Source organism: Lithobates pipiens, unplaced genomic scaffold (assembly GCF_037356315.1).
Source record: "Lithobates pipiens isolate NorthernLeopardFrog02 unplaced genomic scaffold, aLitPip1_a1.2 Scaffold_22, whole genome shotgun sequence".
In the NCBI taxonomy this organism is placed as follows: Eukaryota; Metazoa; Chordata; class Amphibia; order Anura; family Ranidae; genus Lithobates; species Lithobates pipiens.
This window is the reverse complement of record NW_027507784.1, coordinates 177983156-178008120: the sequence shown is the minus strand read 5'-3', so window position 1 is coordinate 178008120 and position 24965 is coordinate 177983156. Positions and strand designations below refer to the sequence as shown.

Below are 24965 nucleotides of genomic sequence, written 5' to 3'. Positions count from 1 at the left end.
GCGTTTGCAATAACGTGCAATGAGGCTTTTACAGCGTCCTGGAGGAATTTTGGCCCACTCATCTTTGCAGAATTGTCCTAATTCAGTTGCATTAGAGGGTTTTCGAGCATGAACGGTCTTTTTAAGGTCATACCACAACATCTCAATAGGATTCAGGTCAGGACTTTGGCTAGGCCACTCCAAAGTCTTCATTTTGTTTTTCTTCAGCCATTCGGTGGTGGACTTGCTGGTGTGTTTAGGATCATTGTCCTGCTGCAGAACCCAAGTTCGTTTCAGCTTGAGTACACGAACAGATGGTCGGACATTCTCCTTCAGGATCTCTTGGTAGACAGCAGAATTCATAGTTTCTTTTATCACGGCAAGTCTTCCAGGTCCTGAAGCAGCAAAACAGCCCCAGACCATCACACTACCACCACCATATTTTACTGTTGGTATAATGTTCTTTTTATGAAATGCAGTGTTCCTTCTACCCCAGATATACTTGGACACACACCTTCCAAAGAGTTCCACTTTTGTCTCATCGGTCCACAGAATGTTGTCCCAAAAGTCTTGGGGATCATCAAGATGTGTTGTGGAGAAATTGAGACGAGCTTTGATGTTCTTTTTGCTCAGCAGTGGTTTTCTCCTTGGAACTCTGCCATGCAGGCCATTTTTGCCCAGTCTTTTCCTGATGGTGGAGGCATGAACGCTGACTTTAACTGAGGCAAGTGAGGCCTGCAGTTCCCTGGACGTTGTTGTGGGGTCTTTTGTGACCTCTTGGATGAGTCGTCGCTGCGCTCTTGGGGTAATTTTGGGCGGCCGGCCACTCCTGGGAAGGTTCACCACTGTTCCATGTCTTCGCCATTAGTGGATAATGGCTCTCACTGTGGTTCGCTGGATTCCCAAAGCTTTGGAAATGGCTTTATAACCCTTTCCAGACTGATAGATCTCAATTACTTTCTTTCTCAATTGTTCCTGAATTTCTTTGGGTCTCGGCATGATGTGTAGCTTTTAAGGATCTTCTGGTGGACCTTACTGTGTCAAGCAGCTCCTATTTAAGTGATGCCTTGATTGTGAACAGGTGTGGCAATAATCAGGCCTGGGTGTGGCTAGAGAAATTGAACTCAGGTGTGGACAACCACAGTTATAGTATGTTTTAACAAGGGGGCAATCACTTTTTCACACAGGGCCATGATGGTTTGGATTTTTTTTCACCTTTAATAATAAACACCTTCATTTACAAATTGCATTTTGTGTTTACTTGTGTTGTGCTTGACTATTGTTTAAATTGGTTTGATGTTCCGAAACACTTAAGTGTGACAAACATGCAAAGGAACAGGAAATGAGGAAGGGGGCAAACACTTTTTCACACCACTGTATATCCATAAATCTCTAAAAACAATTTATTTAATCGAGCACACTGACCTTTTTTCTACCTTTGGCTCACTTCCTTGTACAAAAAAAGCACACCGTACTATATGCCCGTACTCTCTTGTTTGAAGGGATTGAGCGGTGTCATATTTTTGGGTCCCGCAGCGAGTTGCTGGTATCAGTGCTGCTGTCAGTGCTCTCTATCACGGTGCTGGTGTCAGTGCTCTCTATCTCGGTGCTGGTGTCAGTGCTCTCTATTTTGGTACTGGTGCCAGTGCTCTCTATCACGGTGCTGGTGTGGTCTCAGTGCTCTCTATCACGGTGCTGGTGTGGTGTCAGTGCTCTCTATCTCGGTGCTGGTGGGGTGTCAGTGCTCTCTATCTCGGTGCTGGTGTGGTCTCAGTGCTCTCTATCACGGTGCTGGTGTGGTGTTAGTGCTCTCTATCTTGGTGCTGGTGTGGTCTCAGTGCTCTCTATCTCGGTGCTGATGTGGTCTCAATGCTCTCTATCTCGGTGCTGGTGTCATGTCAGTGCTCTCTATCTCGGTTCTGGTGTGGTCTCAGTGCTCTCTATCACGGTGCTGGTGTGGTGTCAGTGCTCTCTATCTCGGTGCTGATGTCAGTGCTCTCTATCTCGGTGCTGGTGTGGTCTCAGTATTGGCTCCGATATAGACACTAGCATGTATATCCGTGCATTGCTACCAAATATCCATATAATCCATATCCCTATAATTATGGATAATCAAACATTAATTCACTTGATCTTACCAGATCTAAGGAATATCTATTAGCCTGAATGATTTTTGACCAGAAGATTACATGTGTGGGGCCAGCCTGTCCTTATATACCACCTAATATCTCTATTTTGATGTGGAATATCTCTGAAATGATGTGAGATCTATTGTTAAAACCACTTGATCTTACCAGATCTAATGAATATCTATTAACCTGAATGATTGTTGGCTAGAAAATTTGATAAGGGGGGCCAACCCGTCCTTATGTACCACCTAATATCTCTATTTTTATATGGAATATCTCTGAAATGATGTGAGTTCTAACGTTAAAACCACTCGATCTTACCATATCTAATAAATATCTATTAGACTGAATGATTTTTGGCCAGAAAATTTGATAAGGGGGGGCCAACCCGTCCTTATGTACCACCTAATATCTCTATTTTTATGTGGAATATCTCTGCAATTATGTGAGATCTAACGTTAAAACCACTTGATCTTACCGGATCTAACAAATATCTATTAGTCTGAATGATTTTTGGTCAGAAAATTGCATGTGCGGGGGCCAACCCGTCCTTATGTACCACCTAATATCTCTATTTTTATGTGGAATATCTCTGAAATTAGGTGAGATCTAACATTAAAACCACTTGATCTTATTGGTTGTAATGAATATCTATTAGCCTGAATGATTTTTGACCAGAAGATTACATGTGGGGGGCCAGCCTGTCCTTATATATCACCTAATATCTCTATTTTGATGTGGAATATCTCTGAAATGATGTGAGATCTATCGTTAAAACCACTTGATCTTACTAGAGCTAATGAATATCTATTAACCTGAATGATTGTTGGCTAGAAAATTTGATAAGGGGGGCCAACCCGTCCTTATGTACCACCTAATATCTCTATTTTTATGTGGAATATCTCTGCAATTATGTGAGATCTAACATTAAAACCATTTGATCTTAGCGGATCTAGCAAATATCTATTAGACTGAATGATTTTTGGTCAGAAAATTGCATGTGCGAGGGCCAACCCGTCCTTATGTACCACCTAATATCTCTATCTTTATGTGGAATATCTCTGAAATTATGTGAGATCTAATGTTAAAACCACTTGATCTTACTGGATCTAATGAATATCTATTAGCCTGAATGATTTTTGGCCAGAAAATTTGATAAGGGGGGGGGGGGGGGCAACCCGCCCTTATGTACCACCTAATATCTCTATTTTTATGTGGAATATCTCTGAAATTTTTTGAGATCTAACGTTAAAACCACTTTATCTTACTGGATCTAACGAATATCTATTAGCATGAAAGATTTTTGGCGAGTAAATTTGATAAGGGGGGCCAGCCCCCTTCATTAATCACTTAATAAGTCTCTAATTATGTGAGATCAGGGGCGGACTGACCATTGGGCCACTCGGGCACTGCCCGAGGGCCCCATACCACTAGGGGGCCCCATCAGGGTTGCCAGCCTCAGTAAAAATAGGGACAGTATGTAAAAATGTGTGTTTTGTTTTACAGCTGTCTCTGAAATGTCCCTTACCGACATCCTTTTGGTCTAAAAATCCAGAGATTATAGCTGCGCCACCTCTCCAGTACCTTCTCAGCCAATAGAAACATGTCTGTGTATACTGTGTGATTGTATACTGTGTGTGTGTGTTTGTGTCTACTGTGTGGCCCCATAATCTTTGATTGCCTGGGGGCCCCATAATCTCCTATTTTTGATAAGGGGGGCTGATGACGGGTTAGCCCCCCCAGCAAATAACTGTTAATATCGCTTCTTCTGTCTATCAAAAACAACGGTTGATCTAACCTGATCTAACAAAGATCTAACCAACGGCATAAGATATTTTAAAAAAATTTGATATGGGGGGGCTAACCCGGTGGAGGTCGGGGAGAGATGTCGGCTGACTCGACTCTCTTTGCAGTAAAAAGTGGAGCTTGTGGGCGGCATGCGGGAACTATAATAGCCCGCAGCGATTTCATGACTTTTATTTGCCGGGAAAAGGTGAGGTACAGGCAAATTAGGCAGTCACGGGGCCCCTGAGATTTGCGAGGCCTAAGGCGTCACCTAATTTGCCTAATTAGAGAGCTGCCTCTGCCTGGAGATAACCGATTACTTCACCCGTTATGCTCAGGCATTTCCCACAAGAGACCAACAGGCATCTACGGTGGCCAAAATCCTAGTGGAAAATTTTTTCATCCATTATGGCCTACCACAACGTATGCACTCAGACCAAGGGAGAGACTTTGAAAGTAGCCTCATTAAAAGGCTCTTAGATTTATTGGGCATCCAAAAATCCAGAACTACTCCTTACCATCCTCGAGGAGATCTGCAACAAGAGAGGTTCAACCAAACTCTCTTAAACATGCTGGGAACTCTAACCTCTGAGCAGAAACAGCACTGGAGTAAGCACATAGCAGCCATAGTACATGCCTACAACAGTACTACAAGTGATGCCACAGGGTACTCTCCATACTGCTTGATGTTTGGACACGAAGCTCGGCTACCAGTGGATCTGGCTTTTGGCATATCTCTGGACCATACCTCAGCAACTTCCCACAGAGGGTATGTGGACAGACTGCGAAAGAGCCTGAAGATTGCCTATGATAAGGCTCAAGCAGCTTCAGATGCCCAAGGACAGAGGAACAAAAGACATTTTGATCTCAGGGTGAGAGTACAAGACTTACAACCAGGTGTGTGTTGAGGAATCTGGGTGTACCTGGAAAACACAAATTGGCTGATCGCTGGAAATCACAGTCATTTGTTATTTGCAAACAACTCCCAGGACTGCCAGTGTACTAGATTGGGCCGGAGTGGCATCTCAATCATCTGTTGCCCCTCTCCAAAGCAGTTTGTGCATCACCGGAGCAGGATTCACCGTCCAAATCCACCACCTTACAGAGATCCCGTCCTGAGACTAGATCCCAGTCTGTGCCTCTTGTTGAAGAACATGGGGACAGCGAGGATGAGGAGATAGGAATAAACTGGTTGTGGCCATCTTCCACACCAGAGAAAGCCACTACTCCCTTTCCTCATCCCACGGTGATAGACAGCAGAGTTCTTAGGCCAGAAGCCCCAGAGTTTGTGCCACAAGACAGACCCTCGGAAGATCTGGACGACCCCCAAACTTCCTTGTCAGAAGCAGACTCTGAGGACCATTCCTCCCTTATTGAAGCTGAATTGCAAGAAACTAGAACACAGGAAGCTGAAATAGAGGAACATAAGGGAGAAGGAGTCAAAGACTTTACCAGTTTGCCTGAAACCCCATACTCTGAGGAGATCTGTCTCATGTCAAAAAGGACTTCCAAAGTGCCCGGTTCTTCCACCGCTAATTTGGTGAAGGACAACCCCATGTCACCCGTGGCACATCTATACAGGACACTTTGGTGTCATTAACCAGTGTACAGAACAGTCTCCCCCATGTGAAAATTGGTGGGAGGCTCCTCTGTCAAGTCTGTGTCATGGTATGACACATTTGAGTTTAAACTTTGCCTATAATAATACAGCTTGTTTGTTACCATGTGTATACTAACCTATTTTCTCCGTGTGTATTACCAAAGTATGTAACAGGTCACATATTTTATGCACATGCGTACAGGAAATGTTTAAAAATGCTAAAGTATCAATCAAGGCTACGTCTGGGGGGATGCTGGGGATGTAATGGTTCATTTACAGAATGTGAGACATTTCATCCACAGTGGGAGTGTGCACATCTGGAGAGATGCTTGTGATGCCGTATTTTATGTAGTACGCACATCTAAAAGGATGCTGGTGATGCCGCTTTTATGTAATATTTACGTCTAAAGGGACTCTGGGGATGCCATTTTTCATGTAGTATGTAGGTTTGGAGGGACACTGGTGATGGCGTATTTCATGGAACGCTGGTCAGGCAGTCTTTAATATAGATTGGACACTGGGTAAAATTTTTCTTGGGGCCCCCCCAAGCAATTTCCCTCTCCACCTTCTCTGAGACATACAATAAATAGCAGCTTGACTTAAAATCAGTTTTCCGTATCAGATCAATCAGCAATTGCGATTGGTTGCCAGAAATTACAGCATATCATTACTGCTCACTGATTAGTTACTAGAGGTTACAGCATCACCTCCTCACAGCAGGGGAGCATGATATACATAGGAATGCCGACTTTATTTACATACCAATGCCAGCCGCAGCTATTTACTCAATATTGTCACCGCTATTTACATACGAATGCCGGTTATTTACATGTAAACACAGGGTCTGCAGGTGAGTCATATGTACACAACAATAGGGCAGAGCTGGGCAGCATTAGTACCAGCACTTCACACTGAGATATTGGGACACAGCACAGGACTAAAACCTCAAGGGGGGAGGGAATGTAAACCATGATAGTTGGCAAGTATGAAGCAGCTGCTTTGGGCCCCACAACAATGACAGGGTCGAGGGCAGCTGCCCCTTTTGCCCTGCCTTAAAGAAGGTCCTGACGCTGGTGATGCCATATTGTATGTATGTAGTATGTTTATCCAAAAGGATGCTAGCGATGCCACTTTTATGTAGTATGTGCGTCTAAAGGGACACTGGTGATGGCATATTTCATGTAGTATGTACATCTAAAGGGACTCTGGGGATGCCATATTTCATGTAGTATGTACGTCTGGAGGGACGCTGATGATGCCGATTTTATGTAGCAGGGAAAAGGAAGATGAGAGGACCAGCCCGGCTGACGTCACGACATGGGCGGTGTCGTTCACCTGCTCCCTGTCTCTGGCAGTAGTTGTATTGGGTGGAGACTGTGTGCGATGAAACTGGTCCAACCAGTCAGGTGCCGCTGTGAGGTTCCAGGTATGACGGAAAGCCGTTCAGTCCAGTGCGGGAGATGGTGATCGCACACATGAATCAGCAGAGGGCTCTGTACGGCGACTTACCGGCTTCATGGTGCGGCTGATCGGGGTGAGTGGATGGCGGTTGGCGGTAGTGGGATGGGGGGCGATGTGATTGGTTGAGGCGGCGCTGTGCGGACTTCTTGTAGTGTGAGGAGTGATGAACATCAGTTGTATGTCCGCCCTCCGCACACTTCCGTACACACTGTGCGATTATCATAGGAGCGCTGTGTGTCCTGACCGGGCATACATGATTGTGTGTCCTGACCGGGCATACATGGTTGTGTGTCCTGACCGGGCATACATGGTTGTGTGTCCTGACCGGGCATACATGGTTGTGTGTCCTGACTGGGCATACATGGTTGTGTGTCCTGACCGGGCATACATGGTTGTGTGTCCTGACCTACCAGGGGACAGACTGTGACCGGTAATGCATGGTTATGTGTCCTGCCAGGGGACAGACTGTGACCGGTAATGCATGGTTATGTGTCCTGCCAGGGGACAGACTGTGACCGGTAATGCATGGTTATGTGTCCTGACCGGTAATGCATGGTTATGTGTCCTGACCGGTAATGCATGGTTATGTGTCCTGACCGGTAATGCATGGTTATGTGTCCTGACCGGTAATGCATGGTTATGTGTCCTGACCGGTAATGCATGGTTATGTGTCCTGACCGGTAATGCATGGTTATGTGTCCTACCAGGGGATAGACTGTGACCGGTAATGCATGGTTATGTGTCCTGACCGGTAATGCATGGTTATGTGTCCTGACCGGTAATGCATGGTTATGTGTCCTGACCGGTAATGCATGGTTATGTGTCCTGACCGGTAATGCATGGTTATGTGTCCTACCAGGGGATAGACTGTGACCGGTAATGCATGGTTATGTGTCCTATAAGGCAGACTCCTCCACCAATCCGAATGTAGTCCTTTCTCTGCCATCTTGTGTATTGGGGTGACCTCCATCAGAGGGGCTCCTGCACACTTCCATGCTGTGGGCGATGTGATTGGTCACAGAATGAATACATGCACAGGGGGTGCAGACATAATGGTATCAGTGGGCTACCCACACACCTAAATGTCCCCATAAAGGGACGTCACCAAATGTCACGCATGCCTTTTACCTTAAGTCCTCATTTATACTTGTGCTGCCCTCTGAAGAGCATCTACGTTTGGAACACTCTTCAGGCAGTGAGAAGGGATTGTACCGCCTCATTTAACCCCCTAAATGCCACACTACCATGTAGCAAAACGCAATCCTGTCACTTGAATGGATCTCGTTTGGCAGGTGGTAGTGCCCATGGAACATGACATGGGGTATAATTCTGTCCGTGAAGCAAAGCATTGTGGGTGTAGCATGTGTGCACTCCGGGCTGCTGCCTTTCCAGCTAGAAGAGGAGCTGTCGGGCGGTAAAAATGTGGCTTCACTGCAAACTTTTACTGACAACCAAATGAGCCCTTAGTGTTTAGGGGCGCCATTGAAATGAATGCGGCCCTGTGTATGGTCTGTGCTGTCCCATGTGACATGTCTGGGCTCTTCTATATGAGATAATGACAAGTCGTATGACTTGCCTCCCGAGTACACAGACTGGGAATACACGGTCACACCAAGGTGCGGGATAGGCCGGTGTCACTGAAAAGAGGGGGACATGTGACTGTCATGATCCGTCTTCTCTGTCTCTACATAGAAAAGGGGACAGTGATTGGTCCTTTCCAGGTGAGACCCGACCCTGTGCTATGAAATGAGAATATTGGGTTTGCTCTGCAGGCGGCTTTTATTTACTTTTCTTTTAATGCATTCTGTCTGCCTCCAGGTATTATACCAACACTGCGCTGCTTTATTGTTTTCTCCCTCGCCGAGACTTCTGCGATGATTGCCAAACAATTTCTGTTGCTGCCGACAGAGTGAGATCAAGTGACGTTTCAATTAAAACTTTCAAACAAATAAAAAAAAAAAAAAAACTTGTGTGCCACATCCGTTATACGTTTTTGAATATTTATGGAGAAATATTTTTTTTAATATTTAAAACTTTAAAGCCCAACTTTTATCTGTTAGCTAAAATCTGCCCTTGCATGGGGTACACGGCATGGGGTAAATGTTCATTAACCACTTCCCATCCCGGACAATTCTGCCACTTCACTCATGTAAAAATCATCTTTTTTTTTTTTTTCTAGAAATTTACTCCATACACTTGTTTCCACACCCCAAAAAAATAAATAAAAAGTTTCATTAATGAAAAAAAAATAACCGTAAAGTTAGCCCAATCTTTTTCTATAATGTGAAAGATGATGTTACCCTGAGTAAATGGATACCTAACATGTCGCTTTAAAATTGTGCACACTCGTGAAATGGCGCTGAACTTCGGTACTGAAAAATCTCCATAGGCGACGGTTACATTTTTTATTATTTTTTTTTTTTTTACAGGTTACATGTTCAGACCCCTTTCACACTGCAGCATTTTGCAGGAGCTATAGCGTTAAAATTAGCACCTCCAAAACGCCCTAAAACAGCTGCTCCATTCACAGTGCGCTGGCAGGGCATCAGAAAAAGTCCTGCCAGCAGCTTCTTTGGAGCGGCGAAGGAGCAGTGAACTCACTGCTGCTCCCCATTGAAATTTAATGGGCCAGTGCTGCGATATCGCTGGCAAAATGCCACTCCAACGGCATTTTGCGGGTGGATTTAACCCCTTTTCTCCCTGCTAGCGGCCGAGTAGTGCCGCTAAAACGGTGCTAAAAACGGTGCCAAGATGCCGGTGGTGGCTCAGTGTGAAAGGGGTCTTAGAGTTTTTGTTGGTTTTGTTGTAATGCATGCGGCGATACTTCACATGTGAGATTTGAACACCATTTACATATGTGGGCATGACTTGCATATGCTTCTCTGTGTGTGAGCATATGGGGACAGGGGCACTTTACACTTTTTTTTTTTTTTAACACTTTCTCTTTTTAAATACTTTATTTTTGATCATTTTTATTCCTATTACAAGAGATGTAAACATCCCTTGTAATAGGATAAGGCCTCATGCACACTGGATGTTAAAATAACTTTAAAAAAACGCCAGTAGCTTTGCAGTGAGTCTTTCAACATTTTTTTTTAGTGTTCATTTTTTTTCTTAAAGCGGTTGTATACCTGCTGAATTATTTTTTTTTTTACTCGCCTGCAAAGGAAAAGGCACAATGAGCTAGTATGCACCGCATACTAGCTCATTATGAAATACTTACCTTAGAACAAGGCCCTGACATCTTGCCCGATCCACGCAGAGGGAGCTGACAAGTTCCCTCTGCGTTTCTTCCGGGTATCGCGGCTCCGACGCTGTGAGTGGCCGGAGCCACGATATCGTCACTCCCGCGCATGCGCATGGGAGATCTCTTCCCGGCAGGGTCCGGCGTCTGCCGGACTTTCAGCTGAGAATCCCCTGTGCGCATTGCGAGGGGAATATCTCCTAAATCGTATAGGCTTTCCTGTAGGTAAAAGTACCTACATTGACTATACAACCACTTTTAACGAAAAAAAAAAAAAACATTTCTCCAATGGATCACAAATGTTAAATGCCGGTGAGCCACATTTTTGAGCGTTTATGCGCTTTTAACGTTTTTAAGCATTTTTTTTTTTTGTGGTCAGAAAAACAGCTCCTGAACGTGGTTTTGGGGCGTTCAGACAACAGCCCATAATCTCCACTGCTGATAAAAGTCCAAAAACTTCCATGTGTACATGGACACATAGGATAACATAGAGGGGAGTTTATGGGTTAAAAAAAAAAAAAAAAATGCCCAAAAACTGACATTTATTAGTTCAGTGTGCATGGAGCCTAAGTGTGTGACAGGTCCTCTTTATGGAGAGGTGTGGTGACCCCACATCTCTCCTTCAGGTTGAGATAAAAAAAACAAAATAAACTCTTGGCTTTTCCAGCCATGTCCTCAGTTTTGTTTACTTCCGGCCCAGATGTGATGTCATAATGTTGCGGCCAGACCTCCAAGGGTCATAGAGATGACTGGGGACCATCTGGTTACCAGAATTCTCTATGGTAACCTTCCTCCAGCGACCGATTTGTTTTTCTGCTTGCAGATTGCAGGGGCGAGCCAGGAGAAGCACTGGAGCGGCGGGAGGGAACGATGATTGTTCTTACAGTGCACAGAATCGCTGAAAAAGATATCTGGATGATGCCTGTAGCTGCAGCCATCATTCAGATATCACCACTGAAAGTCCAGGACATAATTTGATGGCCTATGGACAGGAAGTGGTAAAAAGGGAAGTATGAGCTTTTTTTTTTTTTTTTTTTTTTTTTTTTTTTTATTTAACCACTTCCCACACGCCATATAAAAATATGATGTGCGCAAAGTGGTTGTTATCCTGACCAAACGTCATATGGCGCGATCGGGATAACAAGCTGGCGCGTGGTGAGGCTTGTCAGTCTGACACACCACAACACTGATCTTGGTAAGGAGCCTCTGATGTAAACGGGAAAATCCATGTATCGGCTTTTCCTCACTCGCGTCTGATGAGAGACGAGCTGATCGGCGGCTCCCCTGACGGGGGTCTGCGCTGATTCATTATCGTTTTTTTTTTTTTTTTAAATAACAAACATGTCATACTTGCCTCCACTGTGCAGTTAGTTTTGCACAGAGTGGCCCCCGGTCCTCTTCTGGGGTCCCTTAGTGGCACTGCTGGCTCCGCCCCTCATCGAGTACCCACGTTGGAGAAGACGCTCCTAAGGGGGACACCTGTGTGGACGCGCTCCTGCATCTGTGTCCATTCACATAGAATGCAGGACTTGGCCCTGCCCCCTGGTGCCCGTGTCATTGGATTTGATTTACAGCAGCAGGAGCCATTGGCTGCGCTTCTATCATTCTCTCCAGTCATGATACAAGACACCAGCTAGAGCTGGTGTGCTCATTCCCGGCCAGAGGATAAAAGTGGTCAGGTAAGTAAAACAGGGAGGCTGGGGGCCTGCAGCACTACAGAAGGTTTTTCACCTTAATGCATTGAGGTGAAAAAACATGAAGGTTTACAACCCCTTTTAAAGCAGAACTTTACCCATCGCAATTTGATACAAAATAATGTTCTTTAGCAAGCAACATTGATAATTGTTATGAAAATTTGTGTGTTCTGTAAATTTCCTCCAGAATTGCTCCAGTTTCTTCTTGCTGGAAGCTGCCATTTTTCTGAATCCCAGAGCCCCTGAACAGCAGTAAATCGTGAGGCTGTCAGCTGATCTACAAATAGTGAGCAACTGAGCATGTGCAGATGTGAAGTGATCCAGCAGGACTTAATTTTCTGACTAAAGTTCCACTTTAAAGCAGAACTAAACTCTCATTTATCATTTACATTTACCTATTTGTAATCCTTCTGCTGCCAGCATTAGTACATGAATAGGAAGGCATATTCTATAGTTTAGACTTTTATTTATTTTTACATTTCTTCAGTTGCTTCCTAGCGTCTGGCCTAGGCCAAAATAATATCGTACATACCAGGAGTCATTATGGGCATTTTTTTCTTTCATCTGGAGGGGTTTTCTCAGCTAAGCACACCCTCCAGCCTGGGCTAAGGACTGATGGATTCCAGGACATTAATGCTACATGGATCATCTGACTTTACTCAAGATGGCCAATGCTAGAGCGTGTTTTTCAGTGATTTCTCAACCAACTAAAACATGGAGACGATGGATTGGTGAATGCTTTGAACATTAAAATGACTATAAAGGCAGGTTTTTAAATCTTAATGCATTCCATGCATTCATGCAGGCAAACATGGCCCTCACGGGCATACGTTTATGTAGCAGTTACACTTTAGATCTAGGCAGTAGTCCTCAAACTCTGACCCTTTGCTTGCCTTTATCTGTCCCTTGGGGTACTCCACTAATATGAGGCACTATTCCTCTTGCTGACACCAACAATGGGGCACTAGTCTTTCCACCTACACCAATGATGGGGCACTATTCTTACCACTGATGGGACATATATCTTCTCCTCACCACTTGTCAAATGCCTTTGAAAAGTGATCTAAGAGTGGATAATTTTTCAGAGGAGCAGCACCCGTTACAGCTAGTGTGAAAGAGCCTTAAAAGTGTGACGGAGACTGGAACTCTTCCATTGTTCTGGTCAAACCTTTCCTGCTCTCAAAAACAGGCTACTTTCACACCGGGGAGTTGTGGGAGCTGGCGGTAAAGCTGCGCTATATTTAGTGGTGCTTTACCGTCGTTTTAGCAGCACTATTCGGCCTCTAGCGGGGCAGTTTTAACCCATGCTAGTGGCTGAAAAAGGGTTAAAACCGCTGTTGTGGTGCTTTGCAGGCGAGTTTGCAGAGCTGTCTCATTGTTTTTTATGGGAAGGGGCGCTTTAGGAGCTGTAAATACACCACTCCTACAGCGTTCCAAAGATGCGGCTTGCAGGACTTTTTTGACAGTCTTGCCAGCGCACCGCTCCAGTGTGAAAGCCCTCGGGGCTTTCACACTGGAGAGACAGCAGTGGCTGCTTCAGGGCGCTTTGCAGGCGCTATTTTTAGCGCTGTAGCGCCTGCAAAGCACCACATTGTGAAAGGGGCCTAAAGTTGGGCTGGAGCTCCACTTTAGACTAAACATGCTGTTTAGTCTAAAGTCCTACTGTGTGGTTCTTTTTTTTTTTTTTTTTTTTTACTTTTTTGCTGGCCCCACCAGTTTCAGATTCCCTTTTGGCATGCAAGCAAAGTTTCTCTGCCCTTATGACACCTCTGGGGGGCCAAGCTCCAACTGTTGTATGACCGGGGTAGGTGTCACATGGTCCATTATACTTGGATGTACTTGAAATTCTTGCTTTCACGGGTTAAAGTTGTAGCATTGGAGTGAAGTGAGGTGAGTGTGCGCTGCTAGTGGAGCAGCCATTAAAGTGAACATCAGCTTTTCCACGCATGAGCTTTAAGGCCTGGTTCAGACTGTCAAAAATCGCTTTGCACGCATTACTGTTCAGATCACATGCGATGTCTGTCTGTGCGATGCAGTTTCAGCCATACAAACTGTATGGCTGAAACCGCATCGCACCAAAATGGCGCAGGACCCTTTTTTTGGTCCGCACTGGAAACTGGATTCCTGCGATCTTGGGATGTCGTTAACTTTTCATTGTCACCCACAGCAGTTCGCAGATCTCAGTGTGAACCACTGTGTGATTCAGGTGTGATGCGGGACCCCGCATTGGATTCGCAGGGTTCTCGCATCACACTAGCGTGAACCAGCCCTTGAGCGGTAACAAAGTCCGCTTGTTTATTCATACCTACAGGTAACCCTATAAACCCTATGAGGATTACCTGTAGAAATGCACTGTTTAGGAGATCATTACTTTAGTAGCAGCCGATGATGACACTGCTCTCTTAATGGACGGCGTTTTTTTCTTTTTGCAGTTTACTACCACTTTAAGGAAATGTTGGGTTTGTAATCGCTGCATATTATACAGTGACCGAATATACTGATCGGTGCAATCATCGCGCTGGCTCAGGCCATAGTCAGTTTATGCTTGTGTGTGTGTAGTGGTGGCCTGGAGTAATTCTCATATCTGCTTACTATGATGGTAAAACGGAACTGCTGGGACTTGCGTCTCTTCCTAATTTGTTTTGTCTTTAGTGAAGCAAAAATAGGAATTTTGTTTTTTCTTTATTTTTTATTTTATTTGTTATGCAGTGTACGAAGGTGTTTGTTTATTTTTATTTATTTTTTTTGTTTTTTTTTCCCCTTTCTTTCCTCCAGCTTTGTATACGTAAAGTAGTATGATTTGTTCCATTGACTGGATAGGCGTGTTGCCACGCAGGTTTCATTAACTCTGCGCACCCATATTGATAAGGTAATGAGTTCACTAAACTAGATCAGTATATGACTTGTTTGAGTATGCCCCATTAGTCATTTACAGGTGACTTGTATGCTTGGCTGTAGGCTGAAACTAAAATCCTATTTCTTGAATTACGGCAACATTTTGTATAATTAAAGTAGAATTCCAGGCAACCCCTAACTACTGTTTAAAAATGCCCCCCCCCCCCCCCCCCAACACCGGTACTAACTAACCTGCGTAAAAAAGATTTTTATACTTGCATGTTTTTAACTAGTGGTGCACCAAAATGAAAACTCAGAAACCGAAAATTCAGGATACACTTGGCTGAAACCGAAATTTTACGTAAAAATAAATATATATTAATTTTTATATGTGATTGTATTTGACTTTTTTATTTATTTTTTTTTTTTTTTAATTAAATTCATATTCATTTAAATTCATGATATTATTTTGGGACCTTTTCAGGACCTTTTCGGGCGATAGGCTGCTTTCACACTGAGCAGTTTTTGAAGCGCTTTTGCGTGTTAAAAAAAAAAAAAAAAACACAAGAAAAGCTCCAGAAAAATGCATTCCTTTAGGCTTGGTTCACACTGATGTGGTACAGAATTTGCAGCGAATTCTGTGCGTTTTCACACCGTATCAAAAACTCACCCCATTCATGTGAATCGCTGCAAATGTGTGTGAACAGATTTCAGTTAACAAAATGCATTTGATTAATTGGATCGCATGGGTGTGAACACCCATGCGATCCAATTCTGGTGTGGCAAAAAAGGTCATGCACGACTTACACCGGCACACCTCTTTGCAGCCTTTGCCACCCAGCTGCAAAGAGACCATGAACCGGTACCGGTCCGTGGCTCGGTGGTTGGGGACCCCTGATGTAGACAGTTATTAAGTTATTTGCTGAAGACAAAAGAAATTAGAGACTTTGTCACTGACTGTTCGCAGGAGAAAGTGAATAATATAGCAAAGCCCTTGCAATTGGAGTATAATTGGTTGAGAAACTCTAAAAACTTAGAACCAAAGTATTGTGTGCCTTCTGAAATACTGCAACCTAATAGTACCCTTAGGCCTCGCTCACATTGGCGTACTGTAACATATGCCCCTTGGAGGGCTGTGTTTGCCCGCAGAGGGATGCTTGGGTGTTCTGAACATATATATAGCGTGAAATGAATGGGACTTCCTACCACTGTGCATCCCCATGTGGGCAAACATGGCCCTTGCATGGGAGTATGCTATAGTACACCCACATGATTAGAGCTTTAGGCATAACTGATCACAAATAAGTATATGGCACACCAGTGGACCTGAACACATAAGAGCTGTTTCTTATGTACAGCAAGTAGAATATTCTGCCTGCCACAATACCCCACATTGTCTGCTTTTTTTTTTTCTCCCAGCAACCTCTGTTGTCCTAGACCAGTTTCTTATACAGGAGTGTTTTTATTATTCTCTGCTTTCCATTGCTGTAAGGTAGGCACCCTAGCTCGGATCCTCAACTTTTTGGCAGTAAACAGTACTGCATGTAAAAAAGGTGCACAGATAAATGTTTAGTGTTACTAAACGCAGGACCCTGCAGTTACTATATCTGGTCTCCCATAGTACACACAACAGTTTTAGTAAATATAAACTGCTAAATACCCTTTTCTCATCAGCAGTTAGAGCAGTCTCGTAATTTTCTATCAGTGTCTGGTTAAAGCTTGTAGGAGGAGTTTTCATTCTGCTCTGATGGTCCTATAAGGCTGCAGACTCTGTCTGGACATTGCTGATTGGCCCTGTACTGATCACATGCACTCTCCCAAGGAAAAAAAAAAACTCTAGCAATACACACCAAACTGATGTGCAGCGTGCCCCCAAGACTCTGTTCTATAAGGAGACGGTTTAGGGACAGTGAAAGAAGGGGAGGAACAGAGAAGACAGGATCAAACAGCATTTACACAATGCAGAGGATTAACCCCTTAGGTTCTACAGTGAGTATAACAAGCATTCTTTACTGCATATAGAACCACATTTGTTTTGTAGACTCGGGAGGACCCAGCAGTTCTACCTGGAGGGTGTAGTTATGCCGGGGAACCCATGACATACAAAAAGGTTATGTACTTGTAAGCCTGTATCTGAGGACAGGACCAGAGAAGGTGGAAAAAGGAGCCAGGGCCCCTTGACTCCTGGCATAATGGGTTATAACCAAATTGGCATCCACTAAAGTATAAACCAATGGGTGAGCCTAAGAGTGATGTTTTTAATTCTAAACCCATGTACTGTAATGGTCAGAGGCAGTCATAGAATGAAAATTGTCTTTCAATCACATGACCTTTTACGCTTTGTTTTGTACAATTTTAACATTATCCAGACACTGTTTGTCATGTGTCTGCTAATGGAAAAGAACACGGCTACAGCGGATTCTGTTTTGCACAGTTCTTGCAGGCTAGATTGTATGATAAAAGCAAAGTAAGCACACGGCGCTTTAATGGACAAAGTATAGTGGAACATTTTTGTAAAGTATTTGTATTTATGCCTCTCCTTTGATTTCTATTTACGGAGCAAATTTGCTGCTTCTCTACTTGTGTAATCTCTGTAGCTTTCTCTGCGGTTTTATTGATCTTCAGTATTGTGTACACATTGTGGGAATTGTTGAAGAAAGAGCAAAGCTTAGAAGTTGGGAAATAATGACGTCCTTAAGGTCAGTTATGATGTTGTGTGTCGGAGTTCTGGAGAAAATATGGACTTTAGACGTGTAGGTGAAGATATGTTCATTTCAGTCTTCTATTTCCTCTATACTAAGGCTGGGGCCTATTATTACACACCTATTTTAAAGGAATTGCAGCTATTCTTCTGTCTGTCTTTGTAGTGTTGGGTTGTTGGGTGAGGTTTCAGCTACAAAGCTCTCCTTTATATGCAGTTAGCCTGTCATTTTAGACCAGCCTTTCTCAACTTTTTCAACACAGAGGAACCCTTGAGATAGTTCTCCGGTCTCAGGGAACCCCTGCTAAAAATTAGAAATCTCATGATATATTAGTGTGATGGTCAGTGGGAAGAATGCTCCTTACAGATAGCTAAAAAGATCAGTGGTGTTGGTGGGAACTTATCTGAGAGGCAGAAATTGCCCAATGCTGAAGGAACCCCTGGCAACCTCTGGAGGAACCCTAGGATTCCACGGAACCCCAATTGAGAATCTCTGATCTAGAGAACACGTCGGGTAAATCAGTAGGCCACATATCAGCATTACATAACCACATTTCTCACCAATATACCCATTTTATCACCATGAAAAACAAATCCCTTTCCCAAAGCCTTATAAAGCCTGACGCTTAGGGAAAGATGACATGATGTCTGGACAGGATATGTGTGCAGCTCATTAACTGAATATTATTTGTGTCGGCAATCCAATTCTATTTGTCATGGTAGATCTCCCCATACTTGCTGTTTAGGCCTATTTCACATGGGCGTCAGCTTGTATAGGAGCAGTGTGAGCAGCAAGCTTTTATGAAACTTTTAGCAGCTTCTCGAGTCTTTAACTAGTTGCCATCCTCCCTATAGCAAAAACTGCTATAGGGTGACCGCTGTGTGCCGGATCACATGTTTGTGTGTGTATATAATACGTGATTGTAGACTTAAAACTTCAGGGGGCAAGCGCAGCTGATCTGCGGGTGTAGGGCACTTGATGTCCTCTGGTACCCGCCAATCATCAGTAAAATCGAGAACTGAGATATGCCTATGCTAACAAGGGAGGGAGGAAAGGATGTATTCTGTGTCCCTTCAAAGCAGGTCTAGAATCCATCTCTTCCCCTAATGAAAGCAGCATGCACAGTACACCAAAACACTGGCTAGGCACACAGTTAAAGGGGTTGTACACCTTCCTATGCATTAAGGCAAAAAAAACACCTGCCAGTCACCGGCCCCCCCGTTTTTACTTCATCTCTTTGGCAGGGACGTGTTGCCCATCTCTCCACGGAGTCCCGGCTCTTGATTGGATAGATTGATAGCAGTGCAGCCATTGGCTCCTGCTGCTGTTGATCAAATCCAGTTACTCGGGGGGAGCGTGCCAGCAAGGTAACCCCCTTAGGAGAGCGCTTCTCCTAGGGGGTTATCTGATGCAAGGAGGAGCCGCGGGGGACCCCAGAAGAGGATGTTCGGGCCACTCTGTGCAAGATGAGCTGAACAGTGGAGCGAAGTATGACATGTTAATAAAAAAACAAACAAAAACGATCCTTTGCTATCACTTTAATTCCTTGATCACCCCAGATGTTACCCCTTTCCCAGCTAGTATCGGTACAGTGACAGTGCATATTAGGAAATCTAACACAAAGGAAAGATAAACTCTCCAAGATAGTCACTAAGTGGCACACTTCAATTGAGTAAAACGCACATTGCTTTATTGAAAAAAAAATTTTTTTTTAATAAAATTGACAAATCCAAACCCTTCACCAACACTTGTTTAAATATAAAAAGACAAGATTGCCTTGCTGACACGAAGCAGCTGCACACTCATCCATCCACTCACAAGGCAATGAGTCCTAGTAATCAAGGATTTGGGGGCTTGTGATAGTGGGGCAATTGTCCCAAAGACTCTTAGCCCATAGTCCACTCATAGACCATCTGATTTCTCCTGAGTGAAATCTATTAAGTTCTGGTCATGGTGGGGCAGGAGCGAGATGTTGTCGATCAATAAGCCAGGTAAGCTTGGGTCCGTAGGTTGGTGAGATCCCACTGTTTTGTATATAATGGCCCTCTATTGTGTATCTCCTAGTTGTGGGCTTACCTTTTTAGCAAACCATTCACCGCACCTGAAGAAGAGTGAAAAAGTTTGCAGGTCCTTCATACATAGGAGTATTGACTTGCACTTGTAAGAGCATCCTCCCAATTTATTGTGGAACTAACCTACGGACCCAAGCTTACCTGGCTGATTATCTCCAACATCTCGCACTTGCCCCGACCATGACCAGAACTTAATAGATGGTTTTTTTTATTCAAACTTTTTTCTTTTTTTTTTTTTTTTTTTTTTTTTAATAAAGCAATGTGTGTTTTACTCAATCGAAGTGTGCCACTAAGATCCCTTTCACACCCAGCCGCCTAGGGCATCAGTGGTAAAGCAGCGCTCCTTCACCGATCCAAAGAAGCTACTGGCAGGACTTTTTGTGACGCATTGCCAGTGCATCGCTCCAGTGGGAAAGCCCGAGTGAATGGAGCTGTTTTTGCCAGGTGCTATGCAGGCACTATTTTTTTTGTGTTGTAGAACCTGAAAAATGCCCGCAATGTGAAAGGGGTCTTGGTGACTATCTTGGAGACAGTCTATGTCTATTTTGAGTCACGTGGTCTGCACCTTTTATACATTTAAAGTATCATAGATTAGCATTCATAGTTAGTAAGGTTGAATAAAGACACCAGTCCATCCAGTTCAACCTGAGTGAGTGTCTACCCCTATCCCTGTACATTGCACACTCACATTGGTCCCTACCCTCAAGGAGCTCACAATCTAAGGTTCCCATTCATATACTAGGGCCAATTTTGGTCAGAAGCCAATTAACCTACCTGCATGTCTTTGGAGTGTGGGAGGAAACCCACGCAGGTACAGGGAGAACATGCAAGCTCCTGGCAGGTAGTGTTGTGGTTGGGATTTGAACCAGTGACCCTTTTACTGGTAGGTGAGAGTGCTAACCACTACACCACTGTGCTGCCGCAGCATTGATTTACCCAGGGCTCCTGCTAGATAATGGCGTCCTAGCAGGTATTTTCACTATGTGCGGTTGGTCCAAGGTTCAAAATCTATTGTATTTATATTAGGGAAAGATGACATATCTGGACAGGATATGTGTGCAGCTCATTAACTGTATTAGTGTCCCTAGTTCCAGGTAGTGTCAGAATGTCCACTGCGATATCGCAGTACTGCCACAAGTCGCTGATTGCCACCATTACTAGTATACAAAAGAAATCTGTAAATGTATCCCACAGTTTTGTGTGTGTATAGCTCTATCTCTCGGTAAAAAAATGACGACAAATTTTATTTGGGTACAGTGTTGCATGACCGCGCAATTGTCAGTTTAAGTAACGCAGTGCCATAATGCAAAAAAAGGCCTGGTCGTGAAGGGGGTAAATCTTCCGGAGGTCAAGTGGTTAACGACTTCAGCCCCGGAAGGATGCCTAATCACACATACAGTACATTGCTGTAGGCCTTTTTTTTTTTTTTTTTTTTATAGATGTGTTCAGAGGAGAGAAACAAACGCCCTGTGCACATGAAGCTTTAGAGGTTTGTGTCAAAAAATAAATGCTAATTGCACATCTATTTAAATGTGGTGTCTGCATTTGTTTTCGTTTTTTTTTTTTTTTTTTTTTTTTTGTTTGTTTTTTTTTTTTTTTTTTTTTATTATTTATTTTCCCTTTTCATCTGGTTATCCTTCCAGTAACACTTCCTATGGAGGCGCAACAGAGACGCCCTAGTACAGCAGCATTGTCAGTCTGGGGAGAAGGTAGTGTTAAATAGCCTAGTAGATGGACTTTACATAAGTGACTTCACCTAAAGCCAAACTCCATCTAACATATTTTAATCAGTTATAGGAAGAGTTTTGTTTTTGGTTTCTTTGTTTTTTAATCTTTTTGGGTGTTTTTTATTTTTATTTTTTTATTTTTTGCTTTTGGAATAAAGATCTTGCATAAAAGCTGACCATTTTGTAAGCACTTCTGTTGGTGTTGAATGGTTTGTCTCAACCCTCAAACTGACGGTTTTTCTGGATAGCTCAGTCTGGTAAAGAAAGCTAAAACCATAACAGACTTGCTGCCACTAGTCAGATCAACAGGTGAAAAGAAAACCAATGCAGCCACCACATTTATGGACTGGTAAGCTATAATATGACATGTTTGCTTTTGAATTTAGATACATTAAATAAAGGTACTTCTGAACTGCTGAAAGAGGGCACAGTTTTTTTATTTTTTTTTTTTTATTTTTTTTTTTAAATACGCAGTAAAATGTGCGCAGGGGATTGCTTTCGCTCCATCTGGCAGAGATGCAGACGTGAGATCATTTGTGAGCTTAGCGTGGTGACAACATTGCTTTGTGACAGCAGAGCCATCTTCCCCTATGTATACAGGGAGGCAAACAGTAGGTCCCACCACTTTATACAATACAAAGTCTTCACTGCTAGTATATCTAGATACTAACTACATACATAAAAACATTCTAATATTTAAAGGTATTTCAGCTCTAGAAGGTATGCGCTAATAAATAAAGCACCGTCAAAATAAGTGTGGTGCTATATCATACAAAGAATTACGCCTTGCAAAGAATATCCAATCAAATACAAGGGGGAAAAACAAAACAAAACAAACAAACATATTTTTACATTCACGTGACTGATTGAAGGCAGCAGAGCTCCACCTTATTCACAGGCTTAGTAAATAAGGTAAAGCTATGTTCACTTCAATCATCCAACAATGTGGGAGCAAAAGCTTATGTGTGTGTGTGTGTGTGTGTGTGTGTGTGTGTATGTATGTATATGTGTATATATATATATATATATATATAATTAAAAAAAATTTTGCATGCAATCTATTTTTTTAGTATATGAACCCAATATTACTGCCGTGAATTGACATGCTTTTACAGTATCAACTTAATACATATGAAGAATATTGCACTTAAGCTTTTTCATTGACTAGCAACAGTTAGTGTTACTAGACCCAGTAATATGAAAATAGTTCCTCTGAAACCCCCCCCCCCCCCCTTCAGGATGGCACTGCGGGAGGCAGGTGGGCACTGGCAGGTGGCATGTGGTGCCTTGCATTGCTGGCCGTGATCGGGACTGATGTCCCGATCACGGCCGCCGGTGATCGGGACTGATGTCCCGATCACGGCCGCCGGTGATCGGCTTTTTTTTTTTCTCCTCGCGCTGTCAGCGCGAGGAGGAATAATAGCCGATTACCGGCTCCGTTCTATCACATGATCAGCTGTCATTGGCTGACAGCTGATCACGTGATAAGGGGTCGGGATCGACCCCTTGCACGGATCGGTGATCAGGCGAGTCTCATAGACTCGCCGATCACAGAGCGCGCCGCGCGTGCCCCTCAGGGGGCGCGCAGGCCGCTCGTAACCGGGACGACGTCAATAGACGTAGTCCCGGAAATCTAGGTCCGCGCTAATGCCGTCATTCGGCAATAGCGCGGTACCCAAGTGGTTAAAATACTGCCACTATATACTTTTTTTTTTTATATATTCTCCTTTTTAAGGGAGTGTGTGGAATGTGTACATACCTTTTTAGTAGTTTGTGTCCATCATACCCATCTCAAAATGTTAAGAGGTATGGTATATAATGGTTACATAAAGAACTGCACAGTTTCTCAAGTGCTGAGTTCTCAGGTAGAAGATTTTCACTACAGCCTGTATACACGCCCACATGTGATGTCAAACTGTGACCTGAACTGAAACAGGAAATGTTCTCTCCAGCAGTAGAGACTAAACTGAGCATGTGCAGGATGGCTACCCTCACTGTATTATATGGCCTTGCCAAGATATGCAGTGCAGGAGAGAAGAATCTGTCCCAATAGTGTCAAAGAGCCTTTTTTACTCAATACGCAAGATTACCCCTTAAGTTCCACAGGGAGTATAACGAACATGCTAGTCTGCATATACAGACTGATTTTACTGTTATGGGTTTTGTAACCCTTTAACCTAGTCTAATAGCGGCTTTACACTGCCCTGATGTTGTCCTCCCGCCCTTTCTTAGGGACTTCATTGATGTTCCACAGTTTTGGTGTGGTTCTAGAAAGCGTACCAAAGATGGAACATGCAGGATTTTTGGTACCTCTTCTGCAACGGCACCAAAACTGCAGAAACTCATAGAAGTGTATGGGAAAGCTCAGCTAACCCGCATGAAAAACTGCCGGTTAGCTGCGCTTTAGCAAAGGTGCAGCAAAGAAGCCATCCTACGGGTAGATTGTTATTGCACAAATTGGCACACCAGGGGCTATTCAATTGTCTATCCTAATATAGTAGCAACAGCTGAGAGGAGCCCGCAATCCCAGTGGGGAGAGGAGCCCGCAGGAGAGGAGCCCGCAATCCCATTGGGGAGAGGAGCCCGCAGGAGAGGAGCCCGCAATCCCATTGGGGAGAGGAGCCCGCAGGAGAGGAGCCCGCAATCCCAGTGGGGAGATAACATTTGTATAAAGTCAGAGCTGCCTTTCAGCAATCCTAGACCTAAAAAGTCCCACAATTAGCAATCTTAATAGGATTATGGAAAGTGAGTGCTGACTTTATATGCAGATTTAGACATGCGTCCAAATCTTTCGTGCCTCGGAAGCCTGATCCATGCTGGTATCACACTCCAGAGACTACTGCCAGGTGGTGAGGGAGCAATGTCACGCCTGTTTAAACCCCATTTTGGGTTACGGCACCTCTGTTTACTTGACTGCAGCTACAGGGTAAGGGTGGTTGGCGGGTGGCAAAAACTTGGCTCAGCCACGCATAAATGAAGCCTAAAGCGTCGTACACATAAATATCCGACGAATGATCGTCCTTCTTTTCTTCCCTTTTTTATTTATTTTTTATTTTGCATGCTAGTCTTCTACAGAAAATGCAGAAGTTCCAAAATTAGGAAAATTCTCATATGACAGAATACAACTTGGGAAGTGATGGAATGTGTTGTGTTGTAATGTATTCTTTCATTTCCGAGCATGCGTAGCCTTGCTATTCCAATTTAAAAAAAAAAATATATATTTTTCCCTTTTAACTGCTGATTAAAACGGAAATCGTGCGTTCTAATATTGTACGAGAAAAATGTTCATGTTTCTCCTTTCTGATCATTTTGAATGAACTGTCGTGATTGTCTCTCAAAAGCTGTGTACTAACGATGAGATTAATGCACGATCGATCGCTTCCGCTTTTTTGTCTGATTTTTCTCATCGTTTGTACTAGGCTTAAGACTCGGAGAATGAGGAAACTATTGGGGGAAAAAAGATCTTGGAATCCATATCATAGGCCTTTCAGATAAAGGGATTTTTAGGGCTTTGCTACCCGCACAGCCTTCAGCATGACCTTTGGATCTTTTTTTATGTTGCACCAAGAGAATGTCACATTAGTGTTTTCTGTTTTATCTGCTCTGAATGGTTTGTGTACACAGTGTTCATTTTACCTGCTTGTATAATTATACTGCAGAACTGAAAATAGTAGCTCTTTATTTCTCTTTCAATAATTTTTATTGAATTTAACTCTTTGGTAAATACATCATGTATA

At 43.5% G+C, this 24965-nt stretch overlaps 1 protein-coding gene across 5 annotated transcripts in view; it reads left to right on the top strand.

The window, feature by feature from the left end:
- The first annotated feature begins 6818 nt into the window (after positions 1-6818).
- Positions 6819-24965, top strand: part of MFSD6 (major facilitator superfamily domain containing 6) — a 138213-nt gene continuing 120066 nt past the window's right edge. The window contains exon 1 of one of the 5 annotated variants that reach the window (XM_077448675.1): positions 6819-7027. The gene's annotated coding sequence lies outside the window, so the exon portion shown is untranslated. Of the gene's footprint in view, positions 7028-14686; positions 14762-24965 lie in introns of those variants that run through there. The other 4 variants (XM_077448672.1, XM_077448671.1, XM_077448673.1 and 1 more) reach the window with 4 other exon arrangements.